Source organism: Alligator mississippiensis, chromosome 1, assembly GCF_030867095.1.
Source record: "Alligator mississippiensis isolate rAllMis1 chromosome 1, rAllMis1, whole genome shotgun sequence".
Lineage (NCBI taxonomy): Eukaryota > Metazoa > Chordata > Crocodylia > Alligatoridae > Alligator > Alligator mississippiensis.
Window position 1 is genome coordinate 453,316,633 of NC_081824.1, and position 20,025 is coordinate 453,336,657.

The following is a 20,025-nucleotide window of genomic DNA, read 5'->3' on the forward strand; positions in this document are numbered from 1 at the left end:
ATCTTGGGAATCTGTTTATTCCTCCTGCTAGTGTGGACTGATGGTCCTAGCCCCTTGTACTGTGTGGTCAGAAAATGTGTTTCAATTACCAGCTCACCTAAATCATGCCATGAGACTAAAGCAGGTCATTAGTTAATTTGTAAGTTGTTTGACATTAGCCAGAAGTGAACAAGGGGGCAAATAATGCCTAATGTATAAGTGCAGCTCAGAAATTTCACAAAGAAAATAAACTAAGCACAGATTTGGTCCTTAAACAAGGAACAAGAAGTATTAGTGCAATTCGCCAAAGGGATCAGGCAGCTTAAGAAGTGCGGGCAGCCCTAATTGCTGATGAGGTGCAGGTGGAAAGGATCAGGCCACGGGGTGGACCCCGCCCCCTCCCCCGCAGTTGAAAGAGCCTAGCTGAGAGCGCATGAAGGGGAAGGTTGTGGTTGTTGTTATAGTTAATACGGGGGAAGTGGTTGCTTGTTTTGCATCTAGAAGGGCACTGTTTCTGTTTGTTAAATTTGAGGGAGTGGGATTTTTATGTTTGCCTCTTTTCTGAGAGAGGCTTAAAATAGGTGGTGTGTTAAGGGGCTTGGAAAGACATGTGATTGTGTTTTGGCAAGCCCAGTTTGCAGGAGTTGTAGTTCCTATATCTTCAAAGCTGTGTGGACCGTGTGTTTGCCTGCTGGTATGTAGCGCTCTCAAATATTTATTTTGTTTATCTTGGTTTAGAAAAATGTGCGTGTGCTAGTGCCCCTTGTTTCTTGTTCTCTTAATAGTTGTACATGTGGTGTTTGGTCACTCTAGTCATTGTCACTAACTTTTCTGCCCAAGTATGCTGTGGCAACTTGATGCTTCTCCTCTTGAAAGGAGGAGTACTTCTGGGCTCTTCTGTAGTTACAGCATGCTTAATGTTGAACTGTATGATTTTTAACTTGACAAGAGTCTTGAAACTTGCTTCTTGGAAAGAGGTTGGGACAATTGGAGGTATCTAAAACAGTCTAGATGGTATCAATGAGCAGTTTTCAACTCGGTTTAGTGGAGGTGGCTTCAGAACTGGTTGGAGCACTCCTCCAGTGTAACTCTGGTTTTGGAAGCCCCAGGAGCTGAACTAAATGCTTTCCTCTGTGCAGCTGATTCGGAAAGCCTGTGTATGTTTAGTGTAGTTGGCTTTGGACTTTCTGTACTTCCATTTGCTCCTCATGTTACTACATATGCATATATCTTGAGAAGCTTAATTCCTAAGCTTATAAGGTGGGTTGAGACCTGTGGCTGCAAGGTGTACTAGACTCCTCTGCATACTAACCCTTTCTGGAGTTGCTAGATGCCATTCAGGGTTAAAGAAGGGAAAATGGGGGCTTAGGATCTGCACACAGTGGAGCGTCTGGAGGGCCAAAGCTTGGTGTAGGCCTAAATGCAGAACAGGCTCAAAGCAATAGCCCATGATCCTGGTGATCTTCTGAACTATTCCAGGAGATTTAGATCAGTGTCAACGGGCTTGTACACCTAGACACTTGTGGTTCGTATGGCATTGGAAACTGTCTGCCTTTTTTGTTGTGTCCATGGCCAGCAATACCTGTTCTTATGGTTGATTGTGATGGCACAGTAGTCTTTCCCCAGGTGCTGCTGCAGTTGAGGGAGTGGGTAGAATGAAAGCTTCCAGTCCAAGCAGCCCCTCAAATCTAAATCTTCTGCCTATGACTGCCCTGCAGTTAATGCTGTAAGGGCTCTAGCTCACTTGCTCCCTGTAATGCAAGCAGTCTTGAGTGTACTCCTAAAGTGAAGTAATAAGGTCCTATCACTAGGATGCTTCTGTGACCACCTTTGTGACTGGAGAGCCTGTGAGCTAGAATGGACCAAAGCAGGGTGATGTGGCCCACAAAGCTGTGTTTTAGTATTATTTACTGTCCCGTGCCCCTAGACCTTAGAACCACCACACTTGGGAAATACGAAGCATGGTACCCAGATGTAACTAGCCATGCTTCACATTACAGGTTGGAAACCTCTTGTTTAGGGCTGCCCAACTGGGGGCTAAAATGTGAAAATTGGGACTGATGGGTGTGGGGGTTGCTCAGCCATTTTAGTACTGCTACTGTAGCAGGTATTTCTAGGGCTCCAAAAGATGTCATGTGGTGTGTGGAGATGAAGTGGTTTGCCACTGATGATAAATCAAGTTCTTCCTCTGTATTTGCTTAAGCATGGTGCTTGCATGAAAGCCTGAGTTGACCCAGGGTTGCATATTTGGGGGTGGGAGGGAAGGTGCTGCTTGTTGGTTTTCTGCTCTCTCTGGCTTTGGTTTTATTTGTTTAGGGCTCTTCCCCTTGCCTGGAGTTAGGGCCACTCCTATCCACTGAGGCATTTTGAGTCTTGAAATGCCTCCTTAACAATAAGAGGGAAATGTTTTTAACCAGTACCAAGCCCTATGTAGCACCCATGTCTGGTAGTAGCTAAGCAGGCTACTGTTGACCAGTGAACTACCAGCATGGCTGACCTCTGCCTCTATGCCAGACAAGGGATGGGGCACCCTCTTTGGAGCAGAACTCGCTTGAGCTCTATGCTAGTGGAAGCTGGGAGAGTAGAGCTAGTTAGCTGGGTAGCAAGTAGGGTGGCCATCCCAGCAGAAAACCAGGATGTCCTCTAATCGGTCTTCCATTGATACAAAACTGGATGCCTTTATATCCTCTATTTCTCTCCAAGTGAAAAATAGGGGACATAAAGGCATCTGGTTTCGTATCAATAGAGGACAACTGGACTCTTCTCTATGATGAACACCCTACTAGTTAGCCCCTGGGGTTGTCCTTGCTTGTGCTCATGCAACCTTGCAGAACCCTGCTTACCCCAGAGATTGTAGCACAAGTAGGTATGTGGGTTCAATGTGAAGATGAGGGTGAGAGACAGAATCTTTTGCCTGTGCTGGAGAAGTGGTCAGGAACACTTGCAAGGCTGGATTAAGGCCTGAAAGGCCAGGGCTAAAATGCATTTTGGGATGCAAGATCATCTGTCGGCCTTGGAAAAGAAAGCAAAGCTCTGTGAAATCCAGTTGCTTGGCCTGTTTCGTCATCTCTGTTCTTCCTAGTTCTGTGCACACCACGCTTGGCTGTCCAATTCTGACCTAACCAAACTTGGGACAAGACACTGAGGCTCTCCACAGTCTTTCTGGCTGCTCCAGCAAAGCCTGCCTAGACTTGCATATAGTTATCTTCTCAGCAGTAGCTGAAGAAGTATTGGGTGTGGCTTACCTTACAACCTCACATCTGCAAATCCTTGTATTTGCCAGGATTTCTCCTGAGCATTCTTTGCCAGCCCTTCGAACTCTGGTGTGTCTGCTGCTGTGGCTGACTAGGCTGCCGGGAGTTGGGGGAGGCAATGTTCTAGGCAGGAGCTCTGCATCAAGCAGAGAGAGGAAGAGCAAAGCTTGAGGGGATATATGTGATCTCCGTAGCCTGGAAGAAGTTCATTAGAAATGCTTCTTCAACCATCTTTGCATGGCAGGGAGGAAACCTGTAGCGAGTTGAACAAGTCAAGTTGACTTGTCATGGGCAAGAAACAGTTGAGTGAGGGTTGTATATGGAGGTAGTCTGCCTGTGCAGGGCTGGGTTGTAACAGCCCCTTGAAATTGACTTCTCTTCCCCAGCGGAGCTAGCTGTGGAGCTAGTGGAGATCTTGGAATGAGTAGCCCTGGCTGGCTGCCAGGGGAGCACAACTCGGCTGCCCAGAAGTACACAGCAGTGACGCATCCTCTCTCTACTTATCCGCAGGGTTCCTGCAGAGTGAGCTACTGTCTTCTGGTAGCATCTTCTCTTTACTGGGGGTTAATTTTGTCCCGTGTCCCCAGGTGTGCCACCTTACCAAGGCTTGGGATAGTGCAGATGGCACCTCCCTGCAAAAGGCAATGGCCTGATGGTCAACTAAGTAGCTTCCTGTTTGGCAGGGTTTAAAATGGGTGTTGCCAATAGATGTGAGAGGCGGTTCTGCCTTTTCTCAGCTATTGCATCCCTCCAGTCTATATGATCCTGGGGTGGGGGTGGGGAGGGGGTTAGAGCTCCAAGCTTCTGCACATGGGGGTGAGTTGTAGTATCAGCTTGTAGAGGATGAAGGACAGCAGAAAACCTGGTGCTGCTTGTGAGGCAAAGCTAATACATCCTTATCGTACACCTCTGACCATTAATGCCTTTTACAAGAGCGAACCCAGTTTCTCTTCTAGCTTCTCAGGTGGTGTGTGTTACTTCAGTGTCAATGTTGTTCCCGTAGCTTAAACCAGGGCAGGAAATGCTCTCGCTACAGTTGAGCAAGAAGAGAATTAACCCAACCATCCTGAGATCAGCATCTGGATGGATACTCCACCAAACACCTGGAGATTTTTATAGCTCTCTTCTCTGCAGACTGTGACCACTTAGAAGAGGATAGACATTTCACCTTCATCCTGTGCTGCTGCTTCCCTCCTTGCTTTCATGTCAGTTGGGCCATTTTTTTTTTTTTTTTTCTTCCAGACGGTTTCTAATATGGTCAAATCAAGGGTGGGGGTTTTGAGTATAAGGCCAGGACTTATATATTCTCTGAGCCTCTCTCTCCTGTGTTTAGTTGCCAGGGCATGGACAGAGGAAAGATCTTGGAGCATCCAAAGAGGAACGGGAACTTGCAGTGGATCTGCTTGGAGGACAGTGACTGTTTCTGTATGGCTGCATGGTAAGACCAAGCTAGGTTATGATGTGGAGGGGTGAGTTGTTGAGGTGAAGGTTCAAGTTGGTATAGGGCACCCATGGTGATAATATCAGCTGGTGCATGTTTCCAGGTAGCAAGTCTTCCTCCCCCTTCACTTGGTAATGATGGATGAAGTCATTATACCAGACGTATGACTCAATTCATGGGAAGTGACCTGTCCTGCCAACTCGACTAAGATGTGTAGTGCTTGTAACGGAACAGTCCCCCGCTAAGAAGGCTTACCAAAGGAGGTTATAACCATAGGCAAACATGGGTACCTCTTCAGTCTATGCCTACACAATTTGAGGCAAGTGCAAGGATCTATACGTGGATGACATGCCTTGAGATCCAGTAGTGATCATTTAAAAGGAACTGTTCAGCCGTGGTTGTACTCTTGACCCTACTGGAAATTCCATTAGTCTTGTTAGGAACCAGCCGAGGGACAAGACTATCAAAATACGGTGAAACCATCTTCTAATGACTAGTGAGAGAGGCATGTTGAGACGCTTCCATGGTATAAGGTTGCTGGCTGATTATGTTAGTTTCTTTCCCTAAGCCAATAGCCTCCTTGGTCTTGTCTGACTGGAGAGAAGACTTGTGAAGGGCTGGAGGGTTACTCCAGAGATCATCTAGTCTAACCTGCTGCTTGTGGCTGGAACATCCCTACCCTGACCATCCCTTTGAGCCATAATCTAATCTCTACACGAGACTACCCTCAACACAGACCTAATGCACTGACCTGCTGCAGATTAAGCAGGGGAGCCATGGCTGCCCATGTCTTGCCCCTAGAAGGTGTTGTCAATACAGGCTGGAGAGATCCTGACCAGAGGGTTGTGCCCTGCAACACAGAGGAAGGCGGCACCCCTCTGCCCCACAGCCCACACCAATCTAACCCTGGGGTAAAAGTCTTTCCTAGAGACCCATGTGTCTGACCCTGAGTGGAGGGGTAAAGGCCTTTATCCAGGAGCCTCCAGCTTTGCTCCTAGCAGGAGAACTGGCACACTCCAGGTGAAGTCCCCAGTCTTGGCTTAGCCAACCCCCAATGCCTCTGGGGAGGCTTAGAAACACCCTGATATACACAGCAGAAAAAAGAGGTGTGGAAGATGGGGATGGGAGCAACAGGTAAAGCACAAGCATGGAAAATACCCAGAGTAGAAAATGGGCATGTGTATGCCTAGATTATCCCCGCCCAGTGGCTGCCCCACCTCTTCTTGAATGCCTCCAGGGACTAAGAGTCCACAGCTTCCCTAGGCAGGCTGTTCCACTGGCTGGCTTCTCACGGTGGCTTTCTCCCAGATATCCACCCTAAACTTACTTTGCAACTTAAAGCCATTGATTCTTACATCCTTCTCCCTGCAGTGAGTGAGAGAGAAGGTGCTTTTCCCTCCTCCTTTCTGGCAGCCTTTCAAGTAATTCCTTCAAATGCCACTTGGGTCAAACTGGTCCCTCTAGATTATGGATAGGACACAATCTCTGTTTTGAAACCTTTGCTGAAACAACATGCCGTCTCTTAACAAGGAATGGGGCTTCAAGCCAGTGTTTCAGTAAGGCAGTGAAATGATCTTTCTTAATGACATTGGCTTGCCTGTAATCCTCCTTATCGAATTGGGCATGTTTCCAGCATGGTGCTGAACCTCCCAGTCATATCATTAATCCCATGATACATATTTCTGAAGACCTGTGTGACTGACTGTATCAGCTCTGTTTGAAGAAACAACACCCAAGAAGAACCCTATTTTTCTGCAGTAAACCCAGATGAAGAAGAAAAAAAAATAGCTGGGACACCTTTTAGAAGCTTCGAAACCAGACGGCAAATAAAGGTGTTTTGGAATTGCTTGATTCATTAAGCCCCTTTCAAGGATGTTTGTGGGAGCTGACTTCTTTCCATGTTTTGGAGTGGTCAGTACTACAAAAGCAACCAGGTTTTCATGGATAATGGAGAAGATGTGTGCATCTATGACCCTCTGAAAACAGGTTGGTCTTCCCTTCATAATTAACAGTAGTTGGGACACAAGTTCTGCCAGCACCTGGTATCCTAGCTACATTTGCCAAGAAAACCATCTTCATTGGTGTGCAGTGATGCTTTTAACATTGGTCTCTTGGCTCACAATTCTGTGTGAGCTACAGCTCATGATAATGCTTGCCAGTTCTTCCTTGTTCTTCAGCGTGGTGGCCTTTCCTTGAGCTAAGCTTCCCGCAAGGGAATGATAACCATCTTGCCTGCCTCTAAGGGTTTGGGAACATTGGTTGTCAGTCCTACTTGAATGATGGCCCTGAGCAGAGATGTCCAGAACCTCAATCGGGGCCCGTCTGAGAAGTGAGCCAACTCATAAAGTAAACACAGGTTTTCAAGGCAAGTATGAAAGCATGATATAGTTTAGCTACTATGAGCCCCTCGGGAGCCAGACTCCTGGAAATACAATTTGGTGGCTGTCAATTTAGCCATTTCTCAGGACTGAAGGGTTTGTTTTTTTTTTTTGTCCTCACAACAACTCCACCTTCAGTACAGGCAACCTGCTAAGGAAGTGGTCTCTTTGTAAGCAATGTGCTACTCTGATAGATTGTCAGGTCTGTTGTCTTCAGTGCTGAAACTTATTCCTCCCCCAAGCCCTTGCTATCTGTCAAGCAGTGCAGCTAGGGCAGGCTGGTCTTGTGTAATTTGGTAAAATTCAATAGTAATCTTCTCAAAGGTTGCAGTGATGACGCCTGTGCAGAACTACTGCAAGAAAATGCCATTGCGCATATTACCCAGCTGGGAGAGCTCCCTCAGCCTGACTAAGGATGTTTATACCCTAAAACTTGCAAAGAAGAATTTTTTTCCAACTGTTAGCTTGTCTAATAAAGGATGGGTAAATTTGATACAAAGAACCTTGTCTTGCTGTCCTTAAACTAGCATAGCTACAACCTAAACAGCCTGGAGAGCTGCTTTTTCACCTAGGGTGGAGCTGAGGGGGTTGATTTAACTTAGTGGCTCAGTAGCTGCCTGATGCCTCCTAATCCCTCCTCTCCACAGGTGTTAACAGCCCTTGACCTACTTGTGGTAGCTTCTCTTCTAGGAATTGCCTTGTCTGTCATCCACTCCTGGTACTGTTTCTCGCTCCCCCCAGCATGTTCAGTAAGGGTGTGCAGCTCTCTAGGAGCTGGCACCTGGTGGTGAATGGGAACAGTTGGGACAAGGGAGAGGGGCAGGGCTAGAAGCAGGCTGAAGTGGGTAGTGGTGCAGCAGTGGGGAGGTGGAGGGAGATGCCAAGGTGAGGTGAAGGGAGCTCCTGCAGTGACCCTTTCCTGGGTTAATCCTGGAGCACATGATGGAGCCTGAAGCAGTGACACAACCAGGGTGGCAGAAAGCCCTGCAGAGGTGGATGGGCAGGGCTGTCTTCTGGGGTCGGGATGCTGCCAGCAGCTGAAGCGAGTTCTCCCCTGGCAGTGTCTTAGTCTTGGTCTGTGGAGGGTGGAGGCCAGATGGCATGGTGCAAGGTGGGGTGGGGGTTGGGTGGGGCAAGGTGAAGCTTTTGGTGCCCTGTATCCACATGCCTCATGGTCAGGGTCTGTGAAGGTGGTTGGGGAAATGGATTTGGAGGGCTTTGAGGAGAAGGGACCTGCGAGGCCTTAAGCATTTAAGTGGGGGGGGGCAGTTGTAAGCAAGGGGCCTTAGGGGGCAGTGGGCCTTGTGGGGAGTGCATGGTGAGTAGGGTTGGAGCCTAGCCAGTGCAGGGAGGTGTGGGGGCAGCTGGGTTTTGGGGGGGAAGCTGGGTTCTGAGAAGATGGAAAAAGGTTTGTGGGTGAGGGGGGAGCAGGGTATGCAAGGAGCAGCAGCGAGGTTTGAATATGTGGAGGTGCCTGAAAGGCCCCAGAGAGCTGGGGCTGGGTAGTGAGGAGTCGGGCAGGCTGGGCATGAAGGGTTGCATCTGTGCAGGATACTGTGGCTTGAGAGGGTAGGGAGGAGGCAGGGTAGGACTTGGAGGGGTGTGAGGAGATTGATGGGTGGGAGAGGGAGGCCAAGGGGCTCTTGAGGTGGCAGGGGCAGCATAGGAAGGGCAGGGAGATGCACTTCAGGGCTTTGCAGAGGGTTGGGGTGGGGGGTGGATGAGTGTGAATGCTGGGAGCAGATCAGGCTGTGGGCTCGGGCAGGTATATCTCTGCCTGACGGGCATCATGTGCTCCACACCACTGGAAGAAGCAGTGAGCAGTCAGGGCCTGGATGTCTTTTCCTGTTTTTGCTAGGCTGACAAACTGAATAACGTATCTCAAGACCCCTAGCATAGTAGTAAGGCTTTTATTTCCTTCATCACTGGTGGGGGAAAAAATATTCATTGTGTTGATAGAGCAATGCACCAGACAAGGTAACTGCCTGTGGAGTCCAGTGATACCAAGTACCCAGCTGCTCTCTTCAAATCACAAGTGTATGACATGAGCTGCCCTGAAATACCTACCTTGAATTCCTCTTCTTTTACACTGTCTCCACACCCTATGAAGGTGGCTGGCCCTGCATGCATGTATTATAGGGTTTGTATGCAGCCTGCTAAAACTTGAACCAACACGTTCTCATCCCTGGTCTTCAATCTCGGAGAATGGGGCAGACACGTGGATGGAGCAACTCTTCTGTAGCCCGGTCAGTAGAATCAGCCCTACCTCCGAGTGAGCCTGCTGGTTCCCTGTGTAGGAAGCGGCCAATATTTGAATGCAGTGGAGTCGAAGGACTTGATGGTGATCCAGCAGGCTTCACTTCTCCTGAGATTGTGTGGATCAAATTTGTAATTTGTAGCAGCTCTAGCATCTCGGGGGCAGCAGTGGCTCTTGGCCTTGTCAGACACGAGGCATCCCTCAGTAAATGTCTCAGCTCTCTTTCTTCTGCTTTTGTTTTTATACTCTTGGCAAGAGAGCCCGCTTCATTGTTTTTCCCTACTTGAAAAGAAGTAGGGAAGATGGTAAGAGGTCAGGATGTTTTTGATGCTGTCCTATTTGCAGTCTGTGGCACCTATTTCTCTCCTGAGATGCATGTTTGCATGCTTAATGGTGCAACCTTGTGAGGTCCCCTGTGGCAGCTGTGAGAGGATCTCAAGGCACTCTGCCATGCTATAGCATCCTGGTAGAGAATCACTGCACTAAGGGCTCCCCAGATTAGTTCAGGAGCTTGAGACCAGCATCACACTTCCACAACTTGGTGCTGTATAGTATTGCAGGTTAGGACTGTCCTGGAACAGCCCCCGTCCCAGTCCACTCATGTATTGCCTTCCTTATAAACAAAGGATGCTAAGTTTCTCTTTTTGCTGGGGTGGGGGAAGGGGCATGACTGTGTGTGTGTGTGTGTGTGTGTGTGTGTGTGTGTGTGTGTGTGTGTGTGTGTGTGTGTGTGTGTGTGTGTGTGTGTGTGTGTGTGTGTGTGTGTGTGTGTGTGTGTGTGTGTGCGTGCGCGCGCACCTATAATGGTACTTGGATGAGCCCAAGTCAGAAACCCTGTGTTTGGGGGAACTTCAGATGAACAGCACAACTTTGCATATGTCTTGTTCTGGTACGCCAAGCTTGCTCATGGTTCTCCTGGTTGGGATGCTTTGGGTCTTGGGTACAGAACAGACTTGACAGCTTCTATCCATCACCAGTGAAGGGAATCGCAGTAATTGTGGGCAATAAAACTTGTGGCTCGTTCAGCTTTATAGGCATATAGGTCCTTCATCTCTTGCATTTGTAAGCATTTAACTATTGTCTTGATGCCACTTACACCCTTGTGTGTCTCTCTCTCTCTCTCCAGAGCCTCAGGCCTGACACCAAGCAGAAGTTCTGAAGTGTGAGGCCCAAAAGAGGCTTTCCAAGCTGGTGACCTGGATGAAGAGATGTGGGAAGTCTGAAGCCTGCAGGAAGTTTGAAGCCTCTGTGAGCAGATATACCAAAGACCTGTCAGCTGTTGCTCGACTAAGGCAGTGGAAGATGGAGAGCCAGCCCAGGTGCCTTGAGCAGCGGACCAGAGTCCCATGGCACTGCTCTTCTCCCCAGCAGTGGGCCAGCCTCCTGTTTTCCCCAAACCTTGGGACTTGCCTGATCTCTTCACAGCCTGACAACAGCCCTTCTGCTATCAGGGCTTCTTTTGCAGGCTTGGACAAAGACTCAAGGTACAGTCACAGTTCCCATAACTATCACTGCCCAGTTGAGAGAAGCAGCAGGTGACGCATCTTCAGCCTGATGCCCTATTGTCACATACCAGAAGCAAGAGAACATGTGCTTGCTCCAGCACGTGTCCAACAACCCACAAGAGCGCAATAGAGACCCTCGCTTAAACCAGTGGGGGAACTTGGGAGGGAGGTAGCACGCACTGGCAGCAGCTGACTTAGAATCTGGGAAGTTCTCCAACTTTCCCTTCAGTCTGCCCTGTGTTTTGAGGTGGCTTGTTCCAGTACCATCACAAAGGCTGTGACCCCTTCTTATTCACACTGCTTGGTTTCTCTGGAACTTTTTGCAACTGAACCAAAGCAGTTCTTGTTTGGATTGCAAAGGTGTCAGTTAGGTGGGGTTTTCCCCTTCCTGTGCAAGATGCAAAATCCTCCCTTCCAGAACTGTCTCTTGTATACCATCATGGAACGCTGCTGCTGCCTGTCGCTGTCGTGTTTCCTTTTGACCTTGGCTTACGGTCTGTGCTGACATAGCTGCTAGTGGGGTGTTTTGGTTTTTAGCTTTTTTAAATTTGGGTGGTGGGAGGGGAACTGTTGCAAGGAACCTGACGCATGTATAGAGAGATGTTGGCTATAATAGAAGCATCTGGTTAGATCAGTTCCTGCTACTAACTTTTCCATGCCAAAGGGCTGATGATCTGCATTGGGATGATCTGCTTGATCATGTTGTCATGTTGCCTTTGCTCCATTTGCTCTGGCTTTGTTGGCCAGCAAAGGAAAGGAAGAAATGAGTACATCAACTGATGGTCACACCTGTAATACTTGCTTGGTGGTCTGATAGAAACAGTCTATTAGACATCTCGTGCTTCAGCCACATGTCTGTAGTGTGGCATAGGATTTGGAAATGGCCAAGTGTGGCAAAAGTAAGGCTTGCAATAATATCTTCTCAAAAGATGAAATAAGAAGGTACTGCTACTAGTGCTTTCCAAGAAACAACTTTTTTTTCTTTTTCCACCAGACCAGTTCATGGTATCCTTGACCAAGAGATTTCCTTCTGTTTCCCCAGGCTGTGGCTTCTTAGTGCATAGACCATGCTGATCTAGACTAGCATAAGCACATAGTATCCCTAATACCAGCTCTTGCAAGGTCCACAGTCTGCACCAGTAACTCTGTGGCTCCAGTTACTGACCACGGCCCTGGCTTGCTAGACTGCTGTTGCTAGTCTGCTTCTGGAGCCTCACTCTGCCCCAATGCAGTGAGATCTGACTGGGCTCAGGATGTTGTATACAGTGCCTGCAGGAGAGACTTCCTACTACAATGGTGTCCTCAACTGAGAGGCAGCAGGCCTGTAGGGCACTGGGTGATGACTGCATCGGAAACCCTTTTGCCACTCCCCTCAGCAGAGGGGCTTGAGGCTAAGCTCCTGGTGGAGGCCAGAGTGAGATGTAGACTACAGCTTCAGACCAAGATGGCACAGAGTCCAGCCTGCAGGGAAGTGGGACCCAGACTGCCTTGAGCTGATGTATCTGGCTAGCTGAAGCAAGTTTTGGCTGCATGCCCAAGTCCTGGAAGAAGGTAATAACCTGGCTTCTCCACAAAAACAGTGAGCCTGATCTTCTACATCCCTGGAGGCCCATCATCCTTTGCTCTACCATATGTGTAAACAGTATGCTGGGCTACAACTCGGCCCAGATCACATACTAGGCAGTGAATGGAAGGGTCACTGGTCTGAATCAGGAAGCTTTCATGTCCAGTGAGGGCTGTTGAACACAACTTTGCTGCTGGTGACCCACAACCGCACCCAGAGAGCACGATGTCCACATGCAGGCTTCTGGCGCAGTCCCTTCCCAAGCTCCTGGAAGATGATGAAGATGCCTGGGTATGTCAGGCCAGACTTGCCCAGCTGGTCCATAAGGTCTACAACAGCTACAGTATCACTTCCTGCAAATGGGTGTGAAACACTGTTCCTGACAGACTGTACTACTTTCAACCAAGGCTGCCTCTAATATCCCAGCATCAGAACACTCGGCCCATCTTTTTGTGCAGGGGTCCCAGGCAAAAAGGTAGATATCCAGGTCTCTGAGGATGACTTGATGAACTCCTGAAGGTGCTGAGCAAAAGCAGTGAGGCAGCTGACTGAGCAGAGCTCTTGTTTCCATGCAGTCCAATGTGTTTCACTGTCACCTTTGGAAAGAAATTGTTATGGCTCTCAGTATCGCGATCCAGCATGCACCCACAAGAGAGGTGGCAAGTAGTTAGGCCTACCTCAGCCTTAGTTCATGCGTGGGTCATTGAGCATGGTGGATGCAGAAGGACACCATGCTGGGCATGGGGCAGGATGCCTACCACCTGGACCAATTTGTGGGTACCCTGGCCAAAGACGGAAGGAGTACCATGTCTCTGGCTGCAGCTTTTGGGCTTGTTCCATCTCAGCTGCAGTTTCCAATTCCAGAGCCAGACCCCTCTATTCACAATTTGTAGGAAACCATTTTGGACTGCCCTCGTACTCCAAGCATCTAATCGCTTATCCAGACCACTGATGCCTTGGTCCCAAACAGTCTACCAGGGCCAGTCCTTTCAGAGCTGTGGGGCAGGCCCCAAAATGGACATGCAAACTGCACTCTGCTTGAACATCCCCAAAAGCCCTTTGTAGCCCCTGACTCCCAAGATATGATGGTCCATCTTCAGCAGGCAGTTCAGCAGCTCCAGGCCCTGATTGAATCCCTGAAGGGGGAAAACAGGACCTGTTTGCCTGCCTGGAAGAGGCACAGGCCAAGGCTGGGCAAGACCTGGCAAGAAGACAAACCCACATGGGCAGTAGCAGCACTTGCTTCTGGCAGGAGGGCTTTAGCTGAGGCTCAAATCCCACTCCCTGAGCACTTGAGCAGGAGCCAAGGAAGTGTTCTGGGATTCCTGAATTGGCGCTGCCTTCTGTTCCCCCTGCGCCCCATCATTTGTTCCACAGACCAGGCCAAGATGGGACTAATCATGAGCCTGCTTGCAAGGGGGAGTCCTGGCCTGGGTCACCTGCTGATACCATGGAACCTCGCTACTGATTTTTCTGATGACCCCCAGAAAACCTGTAGGCTATGCCCTAAGTTGGGCCTCTGGGGGCATGATAGCCTTGTGATGGGGCATCTCAAGCAGGCCTTCCTCAGCAGTCCCGTCCTTGCACAGACTTCTTACATTTGTGATGGGGGCAGTGTTGTGGGGACAGGTGTCCCAATATAGCGGAGCCTGAAGATCTTTAGTACCCTTCTACCTGCTACTGAAGATAAATAGCATCCGTATGATCTAGTTTATGGTATTTGGAATGAGGAGGCCCTTGACATCAAAGCAGGCTTTTCACAGTGGTGTCCCCACCTGGAGGGGGACCGCACCCCATAGAGGTCTTCATGGATAAGCACCACCTGGAATCTCTGACCTGCAAGAAGCCTGAACCAGAGACACTGGGCTAGTTCCTAGCTTGCTAATGGCTTCAGTTCTTCTAATTGTGTAGCAACCAGAGACGTGCATTGGCAGGAGGGATGCCTTGTTGTGGAAGAAATACTGCTGCATTGCCCACCACAGCACCTGTCAATTTTTCTGGGGCCACAGAAGTTCTTATAGGCAGCACTGGGGGAGGGATTGGATGGAAATGCTCCAATCTCCTTGTCAAGACCTTCTGTTCACTGAGTAGTGTATTTGACTGGCAAGGTTACAGACTGTCCGACTGCTTCTAGAAACTTGCAGGAAATGCACGTGTCCCCGACCTAGTCCAAGCTTTCCATCAGAGTTACCCAGAGAAGGCTGTCCCAGAAGCCCTTGTCCGTGCATTGTGCTAGGAAATGTACTGTAAGGAGACCAGACTGGAGCCCTGGAGTCGGGGGCTCCGTCGGAAGACCAGAGCTACTCATCATCTCCTGAGCAGGTGCCACCTGCAGCAAGCCCAGAGCAGAGGCCTGGTCCCGCTGGGCTGAGTGAGGCAATGCAGGCAGCTAATCCCCCTACAGTCAGTATCTGGCCTTAGACAAACCAAACGACAAACAGTAGGCCTGTTCTTGCTTTTGTCTTGTTGTTAGTGGTCCCTGCTTCATCCCTGTGGATGGTGTTTTTAAAGGGTTGACGAGAAAGGGAAAGAATGAAGATGAGGGTGGAGGTTGGGGCCCAGGAGTGGTCATGCATCTTTTTCTACTTTAGCTGGTGCCCAGGATGTTTTACCTTTGGGTTTTACAGACCACTTTATGCTAAAAGGGGTGGTGGGTATGGAGATATGGTGTGTGATGATGTGTCTTATGGAAATATAAATTTGTGGCTTTTAGGGGCTGTGGAGAGCTCTTCTAAGGGGTAGCAGGCACTGAAAATCTGTGTTAGGAACATGTGGGAATGGTGGCACACGGTAAGGAAAAGAACTGAGCAGTTTGTCATGAGAGCGGGTGGTAGAGGATGAGGTCAAGGTGGAAGAGCTTGAAGTGAATTTGTGCTCCAGTGCTGCTTAATGCCTGTGGAGTGGGGCAGGGCATTCAGGACTGAACTAGATGTCATCAAGAGGGCCATGGAAAAGGGTTGCGTTTTTTTTTTCTGCTCGTGTCGCATGGACAGAGAAGGGGAAGGGCTCATCCTGCTACTGTTGGATGGCCAGAAGGACTTGGCCATTAAAAGGGTGCAGCAGTGCACTAGACTGCTGAGAGAAGGTGTGGAGCCTTCATCAATGGGAGTGTGGGGAAAAAGAGGTTAGATAAACATGGATCAAAAATGCTCTAGGAGTAACTATACCTATGCTCTACTCTGGCTCTGTCCCATTAGGCAACCAGTGAAGCCCAGAAGCAGGCGGCTGGCAAAGAATGGTTTTCTTACCCTTTGTGTGTGTTGTGGGAGGTATTTTCATTCCTCGGAAGCACTGGGTGTTGACTACCACCAAGGCTGGAGATTGTGCCAATGCTCCTGCCTCAAGTGAAAAGTAGAAGTCCATGGCTAAAGCATCTTGGCCCCTTGCTCATGGTCATACTGATTTGCCACGTTTGGAGTGAGGAAGGAATATTAGCCCCTCATAGGGATTGACCCATATTGTGGGCATAGGTGCCTTCCTGTAGCAGGGGCACAGCCCTCTTGCTTGTTCATCGTTCTGCGTCTTCTAACAACCCTTTTAGGAAAAGGACATGGGTTACTTGCCATGGCTTCATTTGTGGCAAGTTAGGGTTTTATATGTGGGGGTAGTTCTAGAAAATAAGGTGGGGATAGGCATGATCCTGCTTCAGGCCAGGGTTGGACTAGAGGACCTCTTGTGGACCTTGCCAGCTCTTTTACCTCCTTTTGAGGAAGAAGGGGTGCAGTGATCTGAATACGCTTGTGGAGGAAGGGATGATGGTTGGAAGGCGTGCAAAGATTTCACATGGGAGTTTGAGAGGAGGGAGTGGGGTGTGGTAAGCAATGGGCTACTGTGCCTTCGTGTTAAACCTGCTGCTTCCCCACTTGCTGTGGTGTGCTGTAATGGTTATTCTGATGACAGCCTGTCTCTTGCTAGAATATTGTGTGTGCTGTTCAGACTACATGAACAACTTCCTGCTCTCTACTAGTGGCACTCCAGCTTTGGTTCATACTGCTTTCAATTCTTTCCTTCTCCCCCAGTTTCATCAAGAAATAGTTGCACTATCCTTCTTCCTTCTCAACCCAAGGTGCCTTACCTAAAAAAAAATAAAAGAAGGTAATTTTATATCTTTCTGTCAATTGCATTAAAAGGAGAATGGTTGTCTTCCAGACCTCCTACTTGTGCACCTTGTACAGCTTCCTCTTAATGTCTTGCTTCCTTGTCTATAATTCCTCTAATTCTTCAGTCCTCTTCATCTTTTCCTGGCCCAAAAAAACAGAAAATTCTCATGGTTTTTTTTCTTCTGAATCGTCTTCCACTACTCTAGCATTCTCCTCAGCATCTTCCATCCTTCATATAACTTCATGTTTCTTGACAAGCTTTCTCATCCTGCAGTGTTTAACCATGCAACTTTTATACGCCTTTCCCACTGCTTGCACATTTGTCCAAGCACGCTTGAATTCTCAGGATACGATCACTAAAAGCAACATCCCAAATCTTCTTCCCAATCAAAATTCATTTTGATGCCAGGACAACCTCTGTTCTCAACACCTTCCTCCCCACCTAGTTCCTCTCGTGTGGCCACTTTCTCACCTGTGTGTGTGTCAAATGCGTCTTTATTGATTATTTCATATAACGGGCTCAGTGAGCTCAAACATCCCCTCCCCTAACACCTTTTCTCCAATTCATTTAATTAAAGTCCCCCACAGTGTCCCCTGTCTATCCCCACCTACATACCCTTTTTGGGGAGGCAAGGACCCCAGAAGATGGGTAAAACTGTGAGTTATAGTTACTCTAGTGCAAGTAGGGATTTGTGGGGCCACAACCGTGGGCAAAGCAGAGTTCATCTACTGTTTGAAGATGGCAAGTTGGATCCATGGGACTCGAGTGTTGTTGTAGCCCATGATAATTTCAAGCTGTGGATTGTGACTCTTTTATATGCCCCTCTTTTCCAGAAAAAAAAAAAGCTCTCCAGCTATTTTCACAGACATCTTTGCTAATTGGGCTGAGATGAAGGGCTTATGTTTTTGATGTTGGAGAGGGAGCACCGGAAAAGGTGTTTTCCCCCTCCCCCATCCGCTTTGAATGGCTACTGATGTGTTGGAAATGGAGGACCTAGGAAGATTGCTGGAGAGTTGGGTGGAAAGGTTTTTTGTAAATGCCAAATGTGGATGGGGTCTTGGTTGGTGAGGGTTATTTTAGAGGAAGAAGGGAATTTGGGGGGGGGGGGGCAGTGCGTCACTTCCTTGCCATCTACTAAATTTGGGTCCATAGGGGGGGGTATGTGAATTACTATGGGAAGCCTAAGTTGTGTAGTAAACGTTGGGTTGGGGGTAATCTTGTTGCGTTTTGCATATATACAGTTGCTTTCAGTGTGTGGAATGGGGGCACAAGGTGAACACTTGTATGAGGAAAGCTTGAATGCATTGTTCGTGGAAGGGAGGGATGCACTTGGAGAGAATGTCCTTTACCAGATGCCAATGTTGCATGGCCCAAGGGGGATAGGGAGGAGGATGAAATAGAGGAAGGTGAGAGCGAGTCACAGCCTGCTATAGAGGAAACTCCCCACATCCAAAAAAAGGCTTCCATATATTAAAAGAAACGTGGGGTGGTGGTGGAGACTTTTGAGGTGAGGAACAGTTGTTTTGTTTGTTTGTTCATTTGTTTTGTTAGAACGATTAGGGGAGGCGGGCATTTTATCTACTGCCTCAGTGGGATAACTTGATGGAGCAAAAAAGAGACGGGAAGAAGTCTGAGAAGGTTGTAATTGGGGGTGGGGGGTACAAGGATGGAGGAGGTTTGGGAAGGGAGGAATTTTCCACGCGCTGTGACAAAATCAGTTCGTGGTGCCCAGAAGGCCCGGGATGCTGGTGAGCTGGGGCCTTCCCTGCTACCAGCAGGCCTTGCAGCCTCTCTCTTCCCCATCCCTTAGCTCAGCTCACAAGGCTGCTTAAGACCAGACGCTGCCTTCGTCCAGCGTCGTCGTCTTTGACGATGACCAAAGCCACAGTGGTGAGGCGGGGGGGGCACGTCCAGGTGAAGTCAAGTGAAATGAAGGCAGTAGACCGAGACCCGGGTGAACTGAAGCAGGGAGTCGAGTTGAAGCAGCACACACCTGCCAGCTCCCGCCCACACGGTGGCTTTCCCGCAGGAGAGCCAGCCAGCCAGTAGATCAGTCACCATGCCACAGGACCGGCTGCTGCCCCCAGGGGTCCCACTCCCCCTCCAGCCCTGGGTGGGTTATCGCTTTTCAGCCTCTTGAAGGCTCAGATCGGGGGGGTGGCTGGGCTTAGGTCTGGCTGCTGCCTGGTCGGTTGTTTTCCACGCTCAATGTGGACCCAGTGGACTTGAGTTGTGTCATTGTGTTTGACAATTGTAGACAATGGCACATGTCCTTCTGGCACGCTAAGGCTTCTACAGCCTTTTGGGAGGCGCATAAGGCGGCTGTGGGGAGAGGGGAGCTGGAAGGTTTAAATTTTGAAGTGGGCCAAAAAGCGCGGGAGCCGGTGCTGTTTGTCAAGATGTACAATGATGTATTGGAGGAGGAGGACATGGTGCATTGGTTGGAGGAGAGGGTGCAGAGAGTGTTACATGTGGAGAGGGTATGTGACCGGTGGAGGGTTTGGACCGGGTCGTGTTGCTGCACACGAGCACGGGTGTTGCTGCACGAGGAAGTGGGAACCCTGGGGGAGTGCGGCATTTGCTGCCCGTGGTACAGATTGGGCCTCATGGAGGGTACGTTATGTATTACGATCAGCCCAAGGTGTGCAGTAGATGTGGGCTGGGGGGGCACTTGGCAGCCTTTTGCCAGCTTACTGTTTGTTTCCGGTGTAGGGGGATGGGGCACAGAGCCCAGTTTTGTAAGGAAAAAGTGTGTACTGGTTGTAGGAGGGAGGGTCGCATGCAATGGGAGTGCCCATACTCTTATGCTAATAGAGTACAGGTGCAGGAGGAACAGAGGAGCGGATGGGGAGGTGGAGGAGGAACAGCTGGAGCTGTGCTCAGAGGAGGAAGAAATGGTCATAGAGGAAATACCAGATGGGGAGGAAGGGCAACAGGGTATGGAGGAAGTGGTGCTAGATTTATCGGAGGAAGAAATTGAGGGGGAGGAGAAGAGGGAAGAGCAGAAGGGAGAGGGGGAAGGTGGGGATCTGGCATTGAAGCAGCTGAGGGGCATGGTGGAGCAACGGGGGGACACGGGGAAGCCCAAGGGGGAAGACTAGGCAGAAAAAATGGAAACACTTGAGCAAGGACAGGAGAGGGGGTTTAAAGAAGAGAAAGAAACAGTGGGGTGGAAAGGGAATAAAAAGGAAGTGGGAGTGGAAGCGGAGGAACTGGGGGAGTTGAAGGGGGGGGGAAAGGAGAGGAAAAAGGAGAAAGATGGAAGAGGGGTAGGGGAGGAGGGGGTGGGACTTTTACTCAACAAGGCATGGGTGTGTGGGGTAGGGTGGGAGAAAAATTATGGGCTTTTAAGGAAATGATGGGATAAGAGGCAATCATGGTGGGCGGAGGCGGAAGGGAATAGGGTGGTGGAGGGGGTGGGGGGAATTTTACTTAACAAGGCACAGGTGAGGGTGCTTGCCTTTAAACTCTGATAGAAGGTTGTTTGCAACACCTGGGGGTGGAGGTGGAAATTTTCAATGCTTATGCACCTGTGGCGAGGGCAGA

General features: G+C 49.3%; 1 long non-coding RNA gene across 2 annotated transcripts; it reads left to right on the forward strand.

Moving 5' to 3' along the window:
* The first annotated feature begins 307 nt into the window (after positions 1-307).
* On the forward strand, positions 308-19,681 carry LOC132248533 (uncharacterized). 2 transcript variants are annotated; one of them, XR_009459753.1, is made up of 3 exons: positions 308-673; positions 4,567-4,671; positions 10,436-19,681. It is a non-coding gene; the product is annotated as an uncharacterized LOC132248533 (long non-coding RNA). The 2 variants fall into 2 exon arrangements; XR_009459752.1 differs by lacking the exon at positions 10,436-19,681 and adding an exon at positions 6,363-7,451.
* The last annotated feature ends 344 nt before the right edge of the window (positions 19,682-20,025 follow it).